Genomic DNA, 21,321 nt, shown 5'->3' with positions numbered 1-21,321 from the left:
CCCCTGGTGTTACTGTATAATGTCCCATTCCCAGCAGTCACCTCTCTAGTCACCACCCGGACACATCCCTTGGTGTTACTGTATAATGCCCCATTCCCGGCAGTCACCTCTCCAGTCATCACCCAGACACGTCCCCCGTGTTACTGTATAATGCCCCATTCCCAGCCGTCACCTCTCCAGTCAGCAACTGAATGATCTTCTTGGTGAGTTCCAGGATCTTCTGATCATTGTGTCTCTCATGTGTCAGTGAGTGAGGTGGAGGCACCGTGATGAGGCTCTGGGTTCTACTCAGTCCTCCTGATACAGGGGGATGGCTGCTGGGCGTCTCATACTTATTGGATGTCTTCTTCACTATTGTGTAATCCTGTGTAATGGTGGAGACATCAAATATCAATATATACACTCCCAGATCCCCTCACCTCCCCAGTCATGTCCCTGTATTATTTCTACAGAAATAAGTGAAGTCACTGTGACACTCCCAGATTCCTTCACCTCCACAGTCATGTCCCTGTATTATTACTATAGATATGTGATGTCACTGTGACACTCCCAGATCCCCTCACCTCCTCAGTCATGTCCCTGTATTATTACTATAGATATAAGTGATTTTTCTGTGACGGTCCCAGATCCCCCAAACTACCCAGTCACGTCCATGTATTATTACTATAGATATAAATGACGTCACTGTGACTCTCCCAAACCCCTTTAATTCCCCAGTCACGTCCCTGTATTATTTATATAGATATAAGTGACGTCACTGTGCCGCTTCCAGATTCCCTCACCTCCCCAGTCATGTCCCTGTATTATTACTATAGATATTAGTGAGGTCACTGTGACTCTCCCAGATCCCCTCCCCTCCCCAGTCATGTCCCTGTATTATTACTATAGATATAAGTGATTTCACTGTGACGCTCCCAGATCCCATCACCTTCCCAGTCATGTCCCTGTATTATGACTATAGATATGAGTGACGTCACTATGAAGCCCCAAGATCCCTTCACCTCCCCAGTCATGTCCCTGTATTATTACTATAGACAAAAGTGACATCACTGTGACACTCCCACATCCCCTCACCTCCCCATTCATGTCCCTGTATTATTCCTATAGATATATGTGACATCAAAGTGATGCTCCCAGATCCCTTCAACTCCCCAGTCATGTCCCTGTATTATTACTATAGATATATGTGACTTCACTGTGTCGCTCCCAGATCCCGATACCTCTCCCAGTCATGTCCCTTTATTACTATAGATATGTGATGTCACTGAGACACTCCCAGATCACCTCACCTCCCCTGTCATGTCCCTGTGTTATTACTATAGATATGTGACATCACTGCGCCGCTCCCAGATCCCCTTTCCTCCCCAGTCATGTCCCTGTATTATTTCTATAGATATAAGTGATGTCACTGTGACGCGCCCAGATCCCCTCACCTCCCCAGTCATGTCCCTATATTATTACTATGGATACAAGTGATTTCACTGTGATGCTCCTAGATCCCCCCACCTCCGCAGTCAAGTCCCTGTATTATTACTATAGATATAAGTTACTTATCAGTAACACTTCAAAATCCCCTCACCACCCCAGTCATGTCTCTATATTATTACTATAGATATAAGTGATGTCACTGCGATGTTCTAAGACCCCCTCACCTCCCCACTGACATCGCTGTATTATTAGTATAGATATGTGACCTCACTGTTACGCTCCGATTCCCTAACCACCCCAGTCATATCCCTGTATTATGACTATAGATATTAGTAATGTCACAGTAACGAACCCAGATCCCCTCACCTCCCGTCATGTCCCTGTATTATTACTATAGATAAAAGTAATTTCACTGTATATCTCCAAGAGCCACACACCTCATTAGTCATGTCCCTGTATTATTACCATAGATATAAGTGACATCACTGTGATACTCCCAGATCCGCCCCACCTCCCCAATCATGTCCTTGTATTTTTAATTTAGATATAAGTGATGCCACAGTGATGCTTCCAGTTCACCTCACCTCTCCAGCCATGTCCCTGTATTATTACTATAGATATAAGGTCACTGTGACACTCCCAGATCCCCTCACCTCCCCAGTCATGTCCCTGTACTATTACTGTAGATATTAGTGAGGTCACTATGACACTCCCAGATCCACTCACCTCCCCAGTCATGTCCCTTTATTATTACTATAGATATTAGGTCACTGTGATGCTCCCACGTCCCCCTCACCTCCCCAGTCATGTTCCTGTATTGTTACTATAGATATAAGGTCACTGACGCTCCCAGATCCCCTCACCTCCCCAGTCATGTTCCTGTACTGTTACTTTAGATATAAGGTCACTGTGACGCTCCCAGATCCACTCACCTCTCCAGTCAGCAGGTAGATGATCTCCAGGGTGATATTTATTATCCTCTCAGTCCTGGGACTCCTGTCCTTGTCCATCCTCGGTGAATCAGAGAGAATACAGAACGTGTGATGTGTAATAAAGACTCCGTTCCTCACAGCTGGAGTTCCTGGAATAAATATAACACATAAAACATACTGCACATGTAACATAGTAAATGTGGAATAGAGTGGTGATTAAGTCTCCTATTTCCCCACTGACAGAGTCCTGGTCAGTGTCTCCGAGGTTCTTTTGACCCAGCCCCATAAGTCTGCACTGCATAGTGGGCCTGATCTAGATTGTAGTGCTATTGTGGGTGGAGTCACAATGAACTGATGTTCGGTACACCGCTCATGTGCACGAGCCGTACGGAGCATGTGCTCAATGTGTCCTGGTTTGTCAGACGAGTATAGCTGCAGCCATGAAGTGGTGTAAGGGTGAGAATTGGTTGTGAAGGGACAGGGTCTCCTGAGGGAAATTTCATGGACTCATTCATGGAGCTGCGGCGTACAGTCTCTGTGACCTCAGGTTTCACACATCCAGCCGATGGTGTAGCAAAGGTGGCAGGAGACAGGCAGGGGAAAGGCTGCAGGAGACAGGCAGGGGAAAGGCTGCAGGAGACAGGCAGGGGAAAGGTGGCCGGAGACAGGCAGGAAAGGTGGTCGGAGACAGGGAGGTGGGCAGCAGGGTGGGGGTGGCAGGAGACAGGCAGGGGAAAGGCGGCAGGAGACAGGCAGGGGAAAGGCGACAGGAGACAGGCAGGGGAAAGGCGACAGGAGACAGGCAGGGGAAAGGTTGCAGGAGACAGGCAGGGGAAAGGCGGTAGGAGACCTGACAGGGGAAAGGTTGCAGGAGACCTGGCAGGGGAAAGGCGGCAGGAGACAGGCAGGGGAAAGGCGGCAGAGGAAAGGCGGCAGGAGACAGGCAGGGGAAAGGCGGCAGGAGACAGGCAGGGGAAAGGCGGCAGGAGACAGGCAGGGGAAAGGCGGCAGGAGACAGGCAGGGGAAAGGCGGCAGGAGACAGGCAGGTGGACAGCAGGGTGGGGGTGGCAGGAGACAGCCATGGGAAAGGCGGCAGGAGACAGGCAGGGGAAAGGCGGCAGGTGACAGGCAGGAGTAAGGCAGCAGGTGACAGGCAGGGGAAAGGCGGCAGGTGACAGGCAGGGGAAAGGCGGCAGGAGACAGGCAGGGGAAAGGCGGCAGGTGACAGGCAGGAGTAAGGCAGCAGGAGACAGGCAGGGGAAAGGCGGCAGGAGACAGGAAGGGGAAAGGCGGCAGGAGACAGGAAGGGGAAAGGCGGCAGGAGACAGGCAGGGGAAAGGCGGCAGGAGACAGGAAGGGGAAAGGCGGCAGGAGACAGGAAGGGGAAAGGCGGCAGGAGACAGGCAGGGGAAAGGGGGCTGGAGACAGGCAGGTGAAAGGTGGCCGGAGACAGGCAGGGAAAGGTGGCCGGAGACAGGCAGGGAAAGGTGGCCGGAGACAGGGAGGTGGGCAGCAGGGTGGGGGTGGCAGGAGACAGGCAGGGAAAAGGTCACAGGAGACAGGCACGGGAAAGGCTGCAGGAGACAGGCAGGGGAAAGGCTGCAGGAGACAGGCAGGGGAAAGGTGGCAGGTGACAAGGAGGTGGACAGCAGGGTGGGGGTGGCAGGGGAAAGGCAGCAGGAGACAGGCAGGGGAAAGGCGGCAGGAGACAGGCAGGGGAAAGGCGGCAGGAGACAGGCAGGGGAAAGGCGGCAGGAGACAGGCAGGGGAAAGGCGGCAGGAGACAGGCAGGGGAAAGGTGGCATGAGACAGGCAGGGGAAAGGCGGCAGGAGACAGGCAGGGGAAAGGCGGCAGGAGACAGGCAAGGGAAAGGTTGCAGGAGACAGGCAAGGGAAAGGCGGCAGGAGACAGGCAAGGGAAAGGCGGCAGGAGACAGGCAGGGGGAAGGCGGCAGGAGACAGGCAGGGGGAAGGCGGCAGGGGAAAGGCGGCAGGGGAAAGGTGGCTGGAGAAAGGCGGCAGGAGACAAGCAGGGGAAAGGCGGCAGGAGACAGGCAGGGGAAAGGCGGCCGGAGACAGGCAGGGAAAGGTGGCAGGAGACAGGCAGGGGAAAGGCGGCAGTAGACAGGCAGGGGAAAGGCGGCAGGAGACAGGCAGGGGAAAGGCGGCAGGAGACAGGCAGGGGAAAGGCGGCAGGAGACAGGCAGGGGGAAGGCGGCAGGAGACAGGCAGGGGGAAGGCGGCAGGGGAAAGGCGGCAGGAGACAAGCAGGGGAAAGGCGGCAGGAGACAGGCAGGGGAAAGGCGGCAGGAGACAGGCAGGGGAAAGGCGGCAAGAAGCAATGTGGCAGATGTATTAACCTGGAGAAGGCATAAGGAAGTGATAAAACAGTGATAAATGCAAGGTGATAAACACACCAACCAATCAGTTCCAATATGTAAATTAACAGTTAGGAGGTGATTGGCTTGTGCGTGTATCACCTTGCATTTTTCACTGGTTTATCACTTCCTTATGCCATCTCCAGGTTAATACATCTGCCCCATTATTTGTTCTCAGGAGATTGAATAAATTCTTAATAATTTGTTATAAAAATTTGAAGTTTTATTCTTTGAGAATATCACATTATTTCTTCACAAGGGGGCGCCCACAAAGAAGTCCACTTTCTTTCTCTTGTCACTGTGGCACTCCCAGGTCCCCCTCACCTCCCCAATCATGTCCTTGTATTATACCTATAGATATTAGTGAGGTCATTGTGACACTCCCAGATCCCCTCACCTCTCCAGTCACGTCCCTGTATAATTACTATAGATATAAGTGATGTCACTGTGACATTGCCAGGTCCCCCTCACCTCCCCAATCATGTCCCTGTATTATTATTATAGATATTAGTGAGGTCACTGTTACATTCCCAGACCCCTCACCTCCCCAGTCATGTCTCTGTATTACTACTATAGATATAAGTGATGTCACTGTGACACTCCCAGATCCCCTCACCTCCCTAATCATGTCCCTGTATTATTACTATAGATATTAGTGAGGTCACTGTGACATTCCCAGGTCACCCTCACCTCCCCAGTCATGTCCCTGTATTATTACTATAGATATAAATGATGTCACTGTGATAGTCACAGGAGTGTGATATACATTTGCTTTATACTGCTCCAATTATCATCTGTTACACATGCCAGGGATATTATGGTCTCTGCTTTAATATATCCTAGAATTTGAGCATTATCTTCAATCCCCACAATTTCATATAATAAAATTAATAATAATAATACAGGTTGAGTATCCCTTATCCAAAATGCTTGGGACCATAGGAATTTTGGATATCGGATTTTTCCGTATTTGGGAATAATTGCATACCATACTGAGATATCATGGTGATGAGACCTAAATATAAGCACAGAATGCATTTATGTTACAAATACACCTTATACATCCAGCCTGAAGGGAATTTTAAGCCAATATTTTTTATAACTTTCTGCATTAAAGAAAGTGTGTGTACATACACACAATTCATTTATGTTTCATATACACCTTATACACACAGCCTGAAAGTCATTTAATACAATATTTTTAATAACTTTGTGTATTAAACAAAGTTTGAGTACATTGAGCGATCAGAAAACAAAGGTTTCACTATCTCACTCTTACTCAAAAAAAGTCTGTATTTCGGAATATTCTGTATTTCGGAATATTTGGATATGGGATACTCAACCTGTAACAACAACAACAACAACAACAACAACAACACTAAAGGCTGCACCCCAGTATAAAAATAATAACATGTCTTTATTAACAGGACACCACAGGTTGCTCCTCCTGTATTATAATAATAATAATAATAATAATCATAATTATAATTATAATAATAATAGGACACCACAGGCTACTCCCCATGTATTATAACAGGACACCGCAGGCTGCTCACCCTGTATAATAACAGGACACCACAAGCTGCTCCTCCTGTAAATTAATAATAATTACAGGACACCACAGGCTGCTGCTCCCTATGTATATTAATAATAATAATAATAATAATAACAACAACAACTGGATTCCACAGATTGCTCCTCCGGTATTATAATAATAACAGGACACCACATGCTGCTACTCCTGTATTATAATAATAACAGGACACCAAAGGCTGCTCCCCCTGTATAATAATAATAATAATAATATTATTATTATTATTATTATCAACAACGACAAGACACTACTGGCTTCTCCCCCTGTATAATAATAATAACAACAACAACAACAACAACAACAGGACACCACAGGCTGCTCCCTCTAAATAATAATAATAACAACAACAGGACACTACAGTCTGCTCCCCCTGTAGTATTATTATTATAACAACAACAACAACAGAACACCACAGGCTGCTCCCCTGTATTATAATAATAATAATAATAATACACCACAGGCTACTCTCCCTGAATAATAATAACAGAACACCACAGGCTGCTCCCCTGTATAATAATAATAATAATAATAATAAGACAGCACAGGCTACTCCCCCTGAATAATAATAACAGGATACTACAGGCTGCTCCCCCTGAATAATAATAACAACAACAACAACAAAAAGACACCACTGGCTGCTCCCCCTGTATAATAATAATAATAATAATAATAAAAATAACTGGATTCCACAGGTTGCTCCTCCGGTATTATAATAATAACAGGACACCACAGGCTGCTACTCTATAATTATAACAGGACACCAAAGGCTGCTCCCCCTGTATAATAATAATAATAATAATAAAAAATAATAACTGGATTGCACAGGCTGCTCCTCCTGTATAATAATAATAACTGGATTCCACAGGTTGCTCCTCCGGTATTATAATATTAACAGGACACCACAGGCTGCTACTCCTGTATTATAATAACAGGACACCAAAGGCTGCTCCCCCTGTACAATAATATTATTATTATTATTATTATTAATAACAACAACGACAAGACACTACTGGCCTCTCCCCCTGCATAATAATAATAACAACAACAACAACAACAACAACAACAGGACACCACAGGCTGCTCCCTCTAAATAATAATAACAACAGGACACTACAGTCTGCTCCCCCTGTATTATTATAATAACAACAACAACAGAACACCACAGGCTGCTCCCCTGTATAATAATAATAATAATAATAATAATAATAAGACACCACAGGCTACTCTCCCTGAATAATAATAACAGGATACTACAGGCTGATCCCCCTGAATAATAATAATAACAACTACAACAACAACAACAGGACACCACAGGGTGCTCTCCCTGTATAATAATAATAATAATAATAATAATAATAACTGGATTGAACAGGCTGCTCCTCCTGTATAATATTAACTGGATTCCACAGGTTGCTTCTCCGGTATTATAATAATAACAGGACACCACAGGCTGCTACTCCTGTATTATAATAATAACAGGACACCAAGGCTGCTCCCCCTGTATAATAATAATAATAATAATAATTATTATAATAACAACAACAGGACACCACAGGCTGCTCCCTCTAAATAATAATATAATAATAACAACAGTACACTACAGTCTGCTCCCCCTGTATTATTATTATTATAACAACAACAACAACAACAACAACAACAACAGAACACCACAGGCTGCTCCCCTGTATAATAATAATAATAATAATAATAATAATAATAAGACACCACAGGCTACTCCCCCTGAATAATAATAATAACAGGATACTACAGGCTGCTCCCCCTGAATAATAATAACAACAACAACAACAACAACAAAAACAACAACAAGACACCACAGGCTGCACCCCTGTATAATAATAATAATAATAATAATAATATTACACCACAGGCTGCTCCTCCTGTATAATAACAGGACACCACAGGCTGCTACTCTATAATAATAACAGGACACCAAAGGCTGCTCCCCCTGTATAATAATAATAATAATAATAATAATAATAACAACAACTGGATTGCACAGGCTGCTCCTCCTGTATAAGAATAATAACTGGATTCCACAGGTTGCTCCTCCGGTATTATAATAATAACAGGACACCACAGGCTGCTACTCCTGTATTATAATAATAACAGGACACCAAAGGCTGCTCCCCCTGTATAATATTATTATTATTATTATTATTATTAATAACAACAACAATGACAAGACACTACTGGCCTCTCCCCCTGTATAATAATAATAATAACAACAACAACAACAACAACAACAAGACACCACAGGCTGCTCCCTCTAAATAATAATAATAATAACAACAACAGGATACTACAGTCTGCTCCCCCTGTATTATTATTATTATTATTATAATAACAACAACAACAACAGAACACCACAGGCTGCTCCCCTGTATAATAATAATAATAATAATAATAATAATAATAATAATAATAATAATAAGACACCACAGGCTACTCTCCCTGAATAATAATAACAGGATACTACAGGCTGATCCCCCTGAATAATAATAACAACAACAACAACAACAACAACAACAACAACAACAACAGGACACCACAGGCTGCTCTCCCTGTATAATAATAATAATAATAACTGGATTGAACAGGCTGCTCCTCCTGTATAATATTAACTGGATTCCACAGGTGTCTCGGCGCCGCGGTCTCTATACTTACCTCTCCGGGCGTGCTGGGTCTCCGTGCGGCTGTCCTCGCTGGCGGGTCCCGGGTCCGGCGCTCCGTCTAGCAGGCCTCCCCATCCGACGTCCTCGAGAGCTGCGGGTGACGTCATCGGCCCGTCCGCCAATCAGGTCCTGGCGGGAAGTTTAAATTCAGACGCCGGGCAGTGCTCCGGCGCCTGAGTATCATCGTTCAACGGGACCTGTGATCTCCAGTGCCCTGTGCCTCCAGCACCTCCGTGCCTCCAAGCACCTCCGTGCCTCCAAGCACCTCCGTGCCTCCAAGCACCTCCGTGCCTCCAGCACCTCCGTGCCTCCAGCACCTCCGTGCCTCCAAGCACCTCCGTGCCTCCAAGCACCTTTCGTGCCTCCAAGCACCTTTCGTGCCTCCAAGCACCTCCGTGCCTCCAGCACCTCCGTGCCTCCAAGCACCTCCGTGCCTCCAGCACCTCCGTGCCTCTAAGCACCCCCATGCCTCTAAGCACCTCCGTGCCTCCAGCACATCCGTGTCTCCAAGCACCTCCGTGATTTACCAGCACCTGTCAAGTTCTCTCTTTCAGGAGACCTTCAGCGTCTGCACGTGCCTCCTGTCCGCCGATCAGGTCCTGCATGAGGAAGACTTACATCCGGCCATCTCTGCTGCGGCCCAGTTGCGGTTCCACTTCCCGGTCACCGGAAGAAACCCCGAGTCCACAACCTCCTCAAACCAGGTCAGTGATAGTATACTCAGGCCTCATGGACCCGGGGAATCGGAACACGGACTCAAGTGCCATCCAGGACCTGGCTTCCTGTGTACAAAGTCAGGAAGCAGCACAAGGACAGGTGATGCAGTACCTCCAGGAGTTGTCCGGACGCTTGGATCAGATTCAGGCGTCTTTAGCCTCCGTGATTCCAGCACCAGTTCCGGTAGCTGCACCACTTGCCACCTCCAGCAACGTCCAACCATCAGCCGGTGCCGCGCCTTCAGCTGCCTACGCCATCCCGCTATAATGGGAATCCTAAGAATTGTCGGGGGTTCTTAAACCAATGCGAGGTACATTTCGAGCTACTAGCTCACAACTTTCCTACAGACCGGTCCAAGGTAGCATATATTATTTATTTGCTGGAAGGATCTGCCTTGGATTGGGTGTCTCCATTATGGGAACGTTCTGACTCTCTGGTTTCCAATTACTCCGAATTTATCACGTCTTTTCGACGAATTTTTGACGAGCCCGGCAGGATGACCTCGGCCTCTTCTGACTTACTCCGCATCCGTCAAGGCTCCCGATCCGTGGTTCATTTCCAAACCATTGCCTCTGAACTTCGTTGGAATAATGAGGCTCTGAGAGCTGCTTTCTGGAACGGTCTTTCTGATCGCCTGAAGGACGAGTTGGTCACTCGAGAGCTTCCGGATTCTTTAGAGGAATTGATCTCCCTCTGTGTCAAGGTAGAGCTTCGGATGCAGGAACGTGGAGGAGAACGTAGTCGATCGGATCGTTCTAGGTTCCGGCTTCCTCCTGCAAGGCAAGCGGTAGGTCCAAGTCCAGACGAACCCATGCAGATTAACCGATCCCGATTGTCCCCGGAGGAGCGGCAACGTCGTCATGAGGGTAATATCTGCCTGTACTGCGGAGCTGCGGGTCACTTCATCAAGTCCTGCAAATCCCGTCCGGGAAACGAGAAGGCCTAGCTTGTTCCGGAGGAGTCAAGTTGGGGGTTACGACCAAATCTTCTCCCACTTCGGACTGTTTGCTTCCTGTAACGTTAATCACCAAGGCCACTTCCAAGTCTTTTGAAGCCCTGTTGGATTCTGGAGCTGCGGGGAATTTCGTTTCTTCCCTCTGTGTTCAAAGCCTGAATTTGGAAGTACGGTCCATCGAACAGTCTATTTTATTGACAGCCATCAATGGTACTAGGATATCCAAGGGTATCATAACAGAACGCACGGTTCCAGTTAAATTACAGGTCGGGGCTCTACATCAAGAATACTTGGAGTTCCTGGTGATCCCGGAAATGCATCACGATCTGGTTCTCGGAATACCTTGGCTCAAAAGTCACAATCCCTATATCGATTGGAAGACCGCACAGATTCGGTCTTGGGGTTCTTTTTGTCACGATAACTGTCTCACCCCTGTTTGTCCGCTTCGTGTTTCTTCTAAGGCGGAGGAGGAACCTATTCCAGAGGCATACCAAGAATTTAGAGATGTGTTTTCGGAACAAGCAGCTGACCAGTTACCACCCCATAGAGCTTGGGACTGCCCCATTGACCTTACCCCTGGAAAAATGCCGCCTCGGGGTCGCATTTATCCTCTGTCCCTCCCAGAGACACAGGCTATGTCTGACTATATCAAAACCAATCTTCACAAGAGATTCATCCGCCCCTCTGCTTCCCCGGCTGGAGCAGGCTTTTTCTTCGTGAAAAAAAAAGACGGAGGGTTAAGACCATGTATCGACTACCGCGGCTTAAATGATATTACCATCAAGAATAAATACCCCTTGCCTCTAATCACAGAGTTATTTGATAGAGTTCGTGGTGCCCATGTTTTTTCCAAGCTTGATTTGAGGGGGGCCTATAACCTTATACGCATCAGGGAGGGAGATGAATGGAAGACCGCCTTTAATACCCGGGATGGGCATTATGAGTACCTGGTGATGTCGTTCGGTCTTAGCAATGCTACTGCTGTCTTCCAGGGATTTGTCAACGAAATATTCCGAGACATGTTATACCTAAGTGTCGTGGTGTATTTGGATGACATCCTGATTTTTTTCAAAAGATCTTGCTGAACACAGATTACAAGTCAAAGAGGTACTCCGCCGTCTACGTGAAAATCATCTCTATGCCAAGATGTCCAAGTGTACCTTTGAAGTATCATCAATACCGTTCCTCGGTTATATTATCTCGGGGAAGGAGCTTCGCATGGATCCGGAGAAACTCTCTGCCATTCGGGACTGGGCACAGCCACTCTCCTTGAAAGCAATACAAAGGTTCCTGGGTTCCGCGAACTATTATAGGAAGTTCATTAGAGGATTCTCCACCATTGTTGCACCCATTACCGCCCTAACGAGAAAGGGTTCCAACCCAGGGTTGTGGCCTCCTGAAGCCATAGAGGCTTTTTCCCACTTGAAATCAGCTTTTATGTCCGCTCCAGTACTCCAACAACCAAATTTCGAGGAACCTTTCTTCCTAGAAGTTGACGCATCCTCGGTCGGAGTTGGGGCCGTTCTCTCTCAGTATGCCTCAGATAAGAAATTACATCCGTGCGGCTTTCACTCTCGTAAATCCTCTCCAGCTGAACGGAATTACACTATTGGAGACCAGGAACTCTTGGCGATTAAATCTGCCTTGGAAGAGTGGAGATATCTCTTAGAGGGGGCCAAGCATGTGACTACAATTTACACTGATCACAATAATTTGTTGTATATCAAAACCGCACAGTGCTTGAATCCTCGCCAAGCTAGATGGGCACTCTTCTTCACTCGATTTTCTTTCATTATCAAATACCGAGCCGGGACTTTCAATACCAAAGCGGATGCACTGTCCCGTTCACAAACTCCCACAGATGATGAGGATTCCTTTGAACGGAGTTTAATTCTAAATCCAATTTCTGTCTCTGCTGCCTCGACTACTCCAGGTCCTCCTCCTGGAAGAATGTCCGTACCGGTCAAATTCCGGTCGAGGATACTTCAGTGGGCCCATATCTCCAAATTCTCGGGTCATCCCGGCACCCAGAAGATGTACAAGTTTCTGCAAAGATCTTACTGGTGGGACTCCATGAGGAAGGATGTACAGGATTACGTTAATTCCTGTCCCCAGTGTACACAGCATAAATCTCCCCGTTTACCTCCTGCTGGGTTGCTTCGTCCTCTGTCCATGTCACAACTGAGGGCCTGAGCTGACGGGAGGCAGCCTCAGTTGTAGGGGCTGAGATGTACCGGAACCTGGGAGGTTGTATCAGACCCCTGGACATGTAAGTAACATGAATAATAACTGCCCGAAGGCGTGACCACGACAACTTGGATAAAAGTCAATGATGTTTATTATGACAACTCCGCAACACAGCAGCAGTAAAAGAAAACGTAAAAGTCAGCAAAGAATAAATACAGTTCCTGGGTACTACAGGATGGCAGGAGCCACAGGGCACTGGTAGTGTGAGATAGTTCTTATGATCTTCTAGATGGAAAGTCCTTACCAGGCCCGACTGTAGCAATGGAGATAACCCAGGATTGTGCCAGCTGGTGTTCCAGGAAAAGCTGGGTTGCTGAAGATAAAACAGCTGCTGTGGATACTGGCTGGAACCAGACTGTTGTTAGCACGGAGTGGATACTGGCTGGAACCAGTTAAATAATAAATGAACTTGGGAGCGATGAAATATGAACTGAAATGTAGAACTTGAGAGCGGAGAAATAATAATACCGGTGGAGAGTGGTAAAGTGTAGAAAGGACACCGGCCCTTTAAGGGAAGCTGTACTCTGCTGGAAGCTGAGCTGGAAGCAGGTAATGTTGTAGCTGGAAACAGATGAATCCACAATGGATTGGAGAGTCAGGCTACACCGCAGGTGGAATGCTGGTGCGGGTCTCTATGGTGGAAGTCTTGAGACAGGAGCTGGAACCTGGAAGACAATCACAGGAGAGAGACAAACAGGAACTAGGTTTGACAACCAAAGCACTGACGCCTTCCTTGCTCAGGCACAGTGTATTTATACCTGCAGCAAGGAAGGGATTGGCTAGGCAATTATGCAGATTATCAATACTGACAACAGATTGGTGGAAATGATCAGCTGACAGAATCCAAGATGGCTGCGCCCATGCAGACACTTGGAGGGAAGTTTGGTTTGTAATCCATGTGGTAATGAAAACAGTAATGGCGGCGCCGGCCACCGGAGACAGGAGGCGCCAGGCTGACAGATGCACATCCAACCACGCGGACACAGCGGAGGCCGCGGCTGACGTAATCGCCACTCAGACACTCTGCATGCAGAAGTTCAGGGACGGCGGCGGAGGCCGCGGGAGACGCCATGCCAGGTGTAATATGGCGTTTACTGTGACAGCGTCCCAGAGTGACAGGAGAGGATACAGGAATGTACACATCAGGATAACAGATGGGATCCGGTCCTGGAGCGCTGAGCCAGCCTTAGGAGGCATCTGATGGGTAAGAAATGGCGTCCAGATACCCGGATCGTGACAGCACCCCCCCCCTTTAGGAGTGGCCCCAGGACACTTCTTTGGCTTTTGAGGAAACTTGGAATGGAATCTCCAGACCAAGGCAGGAGCATGGACATCAGAAGCATTGGTCCATGAACGTTCCTCAGGACCATAACCCTTCCAGTCAATAAGATATTGTAGTTGACCGTAACGGTGACGTGAGTCCAGGATCTTGGCCACTTCATACTCAACGCCTCGTTGAGTTTGGACTTTCGGAGTTGGAGGAAGTGAGGAATGAAACCGATTCAAGATCAGCGGTTTCAACAGGGAAACATGGAATGTCCTGGGTATTTTTAAGAAGGGAGGCAACTGGAGTCTGTAAGCAACAGGATTGATGACTTGTTCAATCTTGAAAGGACCGATATAGCGAGGTGCAAACTTCATACTGGGAACTCTTAACCTCAAATTCTTCGTGGATAACCATACCCGATCACCCACCTTGAGAGCAGGAACTGCTCGACGCTTCTTATCCGCAAACTTCTTGTACCTGAACGATGCCTTGAGCAGAGCTGATCGTACGCTCTTCCAGATATTGGCAAACTGATGCAAGGTGATATCCACTGCGGGAACAGAAGTTGCTGGAAGCGGTTGGAACTCAGGGACTTTAGGGTGGAATCCAAAGTTAGTGAAGAATGGTGTTGAAGCAGATGAAGAATGATACTGGTTGTTATGACAGAACTCGGCCCAGGGAAGTAATTGAACCCAGTCATCTTGAGAGGAGGACACATAGATGCGGAGGAAGGCCTCCAAGTCCTGATTCACCCTCTCGGTTTGACCATTGGTCTGAGGATGGTAAGCCGTGGAAAACTTTAGCTTGACTTGGAGGACTTGACATAAACTTCGCCAGAATTTGGCTGTGAATTGAACTCCTCGATCTGAGATAATTTCTTCAGGAAGACCGTGGAGTCGGAAGATCTCTTGTATGAATACTTGAGCCAACTTGGAAGCTGACGGAAGGCCGGTGAGAGGAATGAAGTGTGCCATCTTGGTGAACCGGTCAACTACCACCCAGATGGTATTGAACTTGTTGCACATGGGTAAATCTGTAATAAAATCCATCGACAAATGGGTCCAAGGTCGACGGGGAACAGATAGTGGAACCAGTTGCCCCGCAGGCGACTGGCGGGATACTTTATGTTGGGCACACTTTGGGCAAGATGCAATAAACTCCAAGACGTCCTTTTTCAGAGTTGGCCACCAATAGGACCTAGAGATAAACTCCAGGGTTTTTTGGATACCTGTATGTCCGGCAAAACGGGACGCATGGGACCAATGCATGAGCTTCTTCCTTAGCATCGGCTTCACAAAACTTTTCCCTGATGGGGGCGTAGAGTCCATCCCTACCGTGGAGAATGCCAACGGATTTATAATAGGATGCTTGTCTGAAGACTCTGACTCATTCTCTTGCTCCCATGAGCGGGAAAGGGCATCGGCCTTGCGATTCTGAGAGCCCGGACAGAACTGGAGTTTAAAGTCGAACCTGGAAAAGAAAAGTGCCCATCTGGCCTGACGAGGGTTGAGACATTGTGCGCCCTTCAGGTATAAAAGGTTCTTGTGGTCTGTAAGTATGGTGATTGAATGAGAAGCTCCCTCCAACAGATACCTCCACTCTTCTAGAGCGAGCTTGATGGCTAGCAACTCCTGGTCGCCAATGGCATAGTTGCGCTCAGCTGGGGAGAACTTCCGGGAGAAGAAACTGCAAGGGTGTAAATGGCCATCTTTAGCCCTCTGAGATAACACCGCTCCTACTCCAACGGAGGAGGCATCCACCTCTAAGATGAAAGGAGAGTCGATGTCAGGCTGTTTCAGAACAGGCGCAGAGATGAACCTTTGTTTTAAAAGATGAAATGCTTGCATGGCTTCTTCAGACCACTTGGACGGGTTAGCACCCTTCTTAGTGAAAGCAGTAATAGGCGCCACAATGGTGGAAAAGTCTCGTATAAACTTTCGGTAATAGTTGGCGAACCCTAAGAACCTCTGGACCCCTTTGAGGGTTAAGGGTACCGGCCAATTTTGGATTGCTTGTAGTTTCTCAGGATCCATCTCTAGTCCGGAACCGGACACAATGTACCCTAGAAACGGAATGGACTTGACTTCAAAGACGCATTTTTCTAATTTGCAATAGAGATGATTGACACGGAGACGGGACAGAACCTCTTTAACCCACAAACGATGTTCCTCTAAATCGTTGGCAAAAATGAGGATATCGTCTAGATAGACCACGACATGACGGTATAGAATGTCTCTGAAGATCTCATTGACAAAATGCTGGAAGACAGCTGGAGCATTGCTCAATCCGAAGGGCATGACGAGGTACTCATAATGTCCGTCACGGGTGTTAAAGGCGGTCTTCCACTCGTCACCCTCACGGATCCGGATGAGATTGTATGCACCTCGCAAGTCCAGCTTTGTAAAGATGGTAGCTCCGCTAACTCTGTCAAAGAGCTCAGTAATCAGGGGTAAAGGATAACGGTTCTTGATGGTAATGTCGTTCAAACCTCTGTAGTCGATGCACGGCCGCAGACCACCATCTTTCTTTTTTACAAAAAAGAAGCCTGCGCCGGCTGGAGAAGAAGAAGGTCGAATGAACCCCTTTGCTAGGTTCTCTTTAATATATTCCTCCATAGAATGCGTCTCAGGCAGAGACAACGGATAAATTCGGCCTCGAGGTGGAACCTTCCCTGGAACGAGATCAATCGGACAGTCCCATTCTCTATGAGGAGGAAGGATATCAGCAGAAGCTTTACTGAACACATCCGTGAAATCTTGATATGGAGGAGGTGGAACATCAGACGACCTGGGGGAGGAAGAACAGACAGGCAATACTTTAAACAAACATGTCTCAGCACAGGAGGAACCCCATGCCAGGATTTGCGTAGTCGTCCAATCAATTGTAGGATTGTGAAGACGGAGCCATGGAAGGCCCAGGACCACAGGATGTGTGGCTCTTGGAATCACTAAAAAAGACATAAGTTCGGAATGAAGAACTCCCACTCTCAGACGAACTGGTAGAGTCCTTAAAGAAATAACTGCATCAAAAATTTTGCTGCCATCCACGGCAGTTAAAGAAATGGACGAAGGAAGTCTCTCGGTGGGTAGGGACCACCGTTTAACATAGGCTTCGGTAATAAAGTTCCCAGCTGCTCCGGAATCAAGGAGGGCAATGACGTTCCGATAACGTTGAGCAACTTGAAGCGAGACTGGGAGATTACAATCTTGAGGAGATGGAGAGGAGATCATTACTCCTAGCCGGCCCTCTCCTTGGCGAGCTAGGATTTGGAGTTTCCCGGACGTTTGGGACAGGCATTAATGGTGTGAGACGGAGCTGCACAATAGAGACAGAGAAACTCGGAGAGACGTCTTCGGCGCTCAGCAGGAGTTAAACGGGAACGGCCAAGTTGCATGGGCTCATCTTTAGATGGTGACAGTTGACGAGGAGGAGGAGCAGAAGATTTTGGAGCAGATGATCTTCCACGCTCAGTTGCTCTCTCTCTGAAACGTAAATCAACTTTCGTGCAGAGTGAGATTAGCTCATCTAACTTAGAAGGTAAGTCTCTGGTAGCTAACTCATCTTTAATACGCTCAGATAAGCCATGCCAGAATGCAGCATACAGGGCCTCGTCGTTCCATGCCAGTTCGGATGCCAGGATCTGGAACTGTATCAGATATTGTCCTACAGTACGTGACCCCTGGCGTAAACGGAGAATCTCGGATGAAGCTGAGGTTACCCGGCCTGGCTCGTCGAAGATGCGCCTGAATGTTGACACGAAGGCAGTGTAGGAAGATAGCAGGGTGTCGGACCTCTCCCATAATGGTGATTCCCAATCAAGGGCTGAGCCACTGAGAAGAGAAATAATGTAGGCAATTTTTGTACGGTCACTGGGAAAATTGCCAGGTTGTAGCTCAAACTGAATCTCACACTGGTTGAGAAATCCCCTGCAGAATCTTGGAGATCCGTCAAATTTTGCTGGCGTTGGAAGATGAAGACGTGGAGCAGAAATGGGTAAGGTGGGTGGGGTTATAGCTGGAGTCACTGTGGTTGACGCACCAGACGCGCCTGATCCACGGAGAGTTGTCTGAATCCCATCCAGCCGAGTAGAGAGATCCTGGAGACAGCGGATGATGTGGCCCTCTGCAGCCTCCTGATGTTCTAGTCGGGCTGCCAGTTCTTGCATCGGCCTGGCCGCTTGATCCTGGTCTCCGGCTGGATTCATTAGGTCAGTGCTTACTGTCACAACTGAGGGCCTGAGCTGACGGGAGGCAGCCTCAGTTGTAGGGGCTGAGATGTACCGGAACCTGGGAGGTTGTATCAGACCCCTGGACATGTAAGTAACATGAATAATAACTGCCCGAAGGCGTGACCACGACAACTTGGATAAAAGTCAATGATGTTTATTATGATAACTCCGCAACACAGCAGCAGTAAAAGAAAACGTAAAAGTCAGCAAAGAATAAATACAGTTCCTGGGTACTACAGGATGGCAGGAGCCACAGGGCACTGGTAGTGTGAGATAGTTCTTATGATCTTCTAGATGGAAAGTCCTTACCAGGCCCGACTGTAGCAATGGAGATAACCCAGGATTGTGCCAGCTGGTGTTCCAGGAAAAGCTGGGTTGCTGAAGATAAAACAGCTGCTGTGGATACTGGCTGGAACCAGACTGTTGTTAGCACGGAGTGGATACTGGCTGGAACCAGTTAAATAATAAATGAACTTGGGAGCGATGAAATATGAACTGAAATGTAGAACTTGAGAGCGGAGAAATAATAATACCGGTGGAGAGTGGTAAAGTGTAGAAAGGACACCGGCCCTTTAAGGGAAGCTGTACTCTGCTGGAAGCTGAGCTGGAAGCAGGTAATGTTGTAGCTGGAAACAGATGAATCCACAATGGATTGGAGAGTCAGGCTACACCGCAGGTGGAATGCTGGTGCGGGTCTCTATGGTGGAAGTCTTGAGACAGGAGCTGGAACCTGGAAGACAATCACAGGAGAGAGACAAACAGGAACTAGGTTTGACAACCAAAGCACTGACGCCTTCCTTGCTCAGGCACAGTGTATTTATACCTGCAGCAAGGAAGGGATTGGCTAGGCAATTATGCAGATTATCAATACTGACAACAGATTGGTGGAAATGATCAGCTGACAGAATCCAAGATGGCTGCGCCCATGCAGACACTTGGAGGGAAGTTTGGTTTGTAATCCATGTGGTAATGAAAACAGTAATGGCGGCGCCGGCCACCGGAGACAGGAGGCGCCAGGCTGACAGATGCACATCCAACCACGCGGACACAGCGGAGGCCGCGGCTGACGTAATCGCCACTCAGACACTCTGCATGCAGAAGTTCAGGGACGGCGGCGGAGGCCGCGGGAGACGCCATGCCAGGTGTAATATGGCGTTTACTGTGACAGCGTCCCAGAGTGACAGGAGAGGATACAGGAATGTACACATCAGGATAACAGATGGGATCCGGTCCTGGAGCGCTGAGCCAGCCTTAGGAGGCATCTGATGGGTAAGAAATGGCGTCCAGATACCCGGATCGTGACAGTCCATTCCTATGAAATCCTGGACTCATATTTCCATGGACTTCATCACTGACTTGCCCTATTCCAAGGGTTGCAACACCGTTTGGGTAATCGTCAACCGTTTTTCAAAGATGGCACACTTCGTTCCTTTGACTGGTCTACCAACAGCCCCGAAACTAGCTCTACTGTTCATCCAAGAACATTTTCGGTTGCATGGGTTGCCACAGGAAATAGTCTCTGATCGTGGGGTACAGTTCACCGCAAGGTTTTGGAAAGCCATCTGTGCGATTCTACAGATTAAACTTAAGTTTTCATCCGCTTATCATCCCCAAACGAATGGACAAACGGAACGAGTCAATCAAGATCTAGAGACTTTCCTCCGTCTTTATCTCTCCCCTTCACAGGACAACTGGGTGGAGTTGTTACCTTGGGCAGAGTTTGCCCATAATCATTCGTTTCATTCTTCCACTGGTGAATCTCCATTTTTCATCAACTATGGGTTCCATCCACGTGTTCCAGAATTACTAAGCCTTCCGATGGAAGAGGTTCTAGCCGTGACGTCCACTCTACTACACTTCAGACAAATTTGGAGTAAGGTTCATACTAATCTTAAGAAGGTTTCAGTCCGGTACAAGTTCTTTGCGGATAAGAAACGGCGAGCCGCTCCACAATACAAGGTTGGCGACAGGGTATGGCTGTCCACACGTAATCTCCAGTTGAAGGTGCCCACCATGAAGTTTGCTCCAAGATTCATCGGTCCTTACCCTGTGCTACAAGTCCTGAATCCTGTGGTCTGCAAGCTGGGTTTACCTTCACACCTACGTATACCGAACGCCTTCCATGTTTCTCTTCTTCGTCCTCTCGTCCTTAATCGTTTCCATTCAAAGACCTCTAGCCCCACCTCAGTGGAGACTGAAACAGGAACAGACTTCGAGATCAAAAATATTCTAGACTCGCGTTACCTTCACAAGAATCTGCAATATCTGGTGGAATGGAAAGGATATGGTCCTGAGGAGAGAAGTTGGATAAAGGCTTCTGAGGTCTCGGCTCCTCGACTAGTCCGGATCTTCCATGCTAGACATCCTACGAAGCCGGGAAAGTGTCCAGGGGCCACTCCTAGAGGAGGGGGTACTGTCACGGCGCCGCGGTCTCTATACTTACCTCTCCGGGCGCACTGGGTCTCCGTGCGGCTGTCCTTGCTGGCGGGTCCCGGCGTCCGGCGCTCCGTCTAGCAGGCCTCCCCGTCTGACGTCCTCAAGAGCTGCGGGTGACGTCATCGGCCCGTCCGCCAATCAGGTCCTGGCGGGAAGTTTAAATTCAGACGCCGGGCAGTGCTCCGGCGCCTGAGTATCATCGTTCAACGGGACCTGTGATCTCCAGTGCCCTGTGCCTCCAGCACCTCCGTGCCTCCAAGCACCTCCGTGCCTCCAGCACCTCCGTGCCTCTAAGCACCCCCGTGCCTCTAAGCACCTCTGTGCCTCCAGCACATCCGTGTCTCCAAGCACCTCCGTGATTTACCAGCACCTGTCAAGTTCTCTCTTTCAGTAGACCTTCAGCGTCTGCACGTGCCTCCTGTCCGCCGATCAGGTCCTGCATGAG

The sequence above is a fragment of the Pseudophryne corroboree genome, assembly GCF_028390025.1.
Source record: "Pseudophryne corroboree isolate aPseCor3 chromosome 3 unlocalized genomic scaffold, aPseCor3.hap2 SUPER_3_unloc_9, whole genome shotgun sequence".
Classification (NCBI taxonomy): domain Eukaryota; kingdom Metazoa; phylum Chordata; class Amphibia; order Anura; family Myobatrachidae; genus Pseudophryne; species Pseudophryne corroboree.
This window is presented reverse-complemented; position numbering follows the sequence as displayed.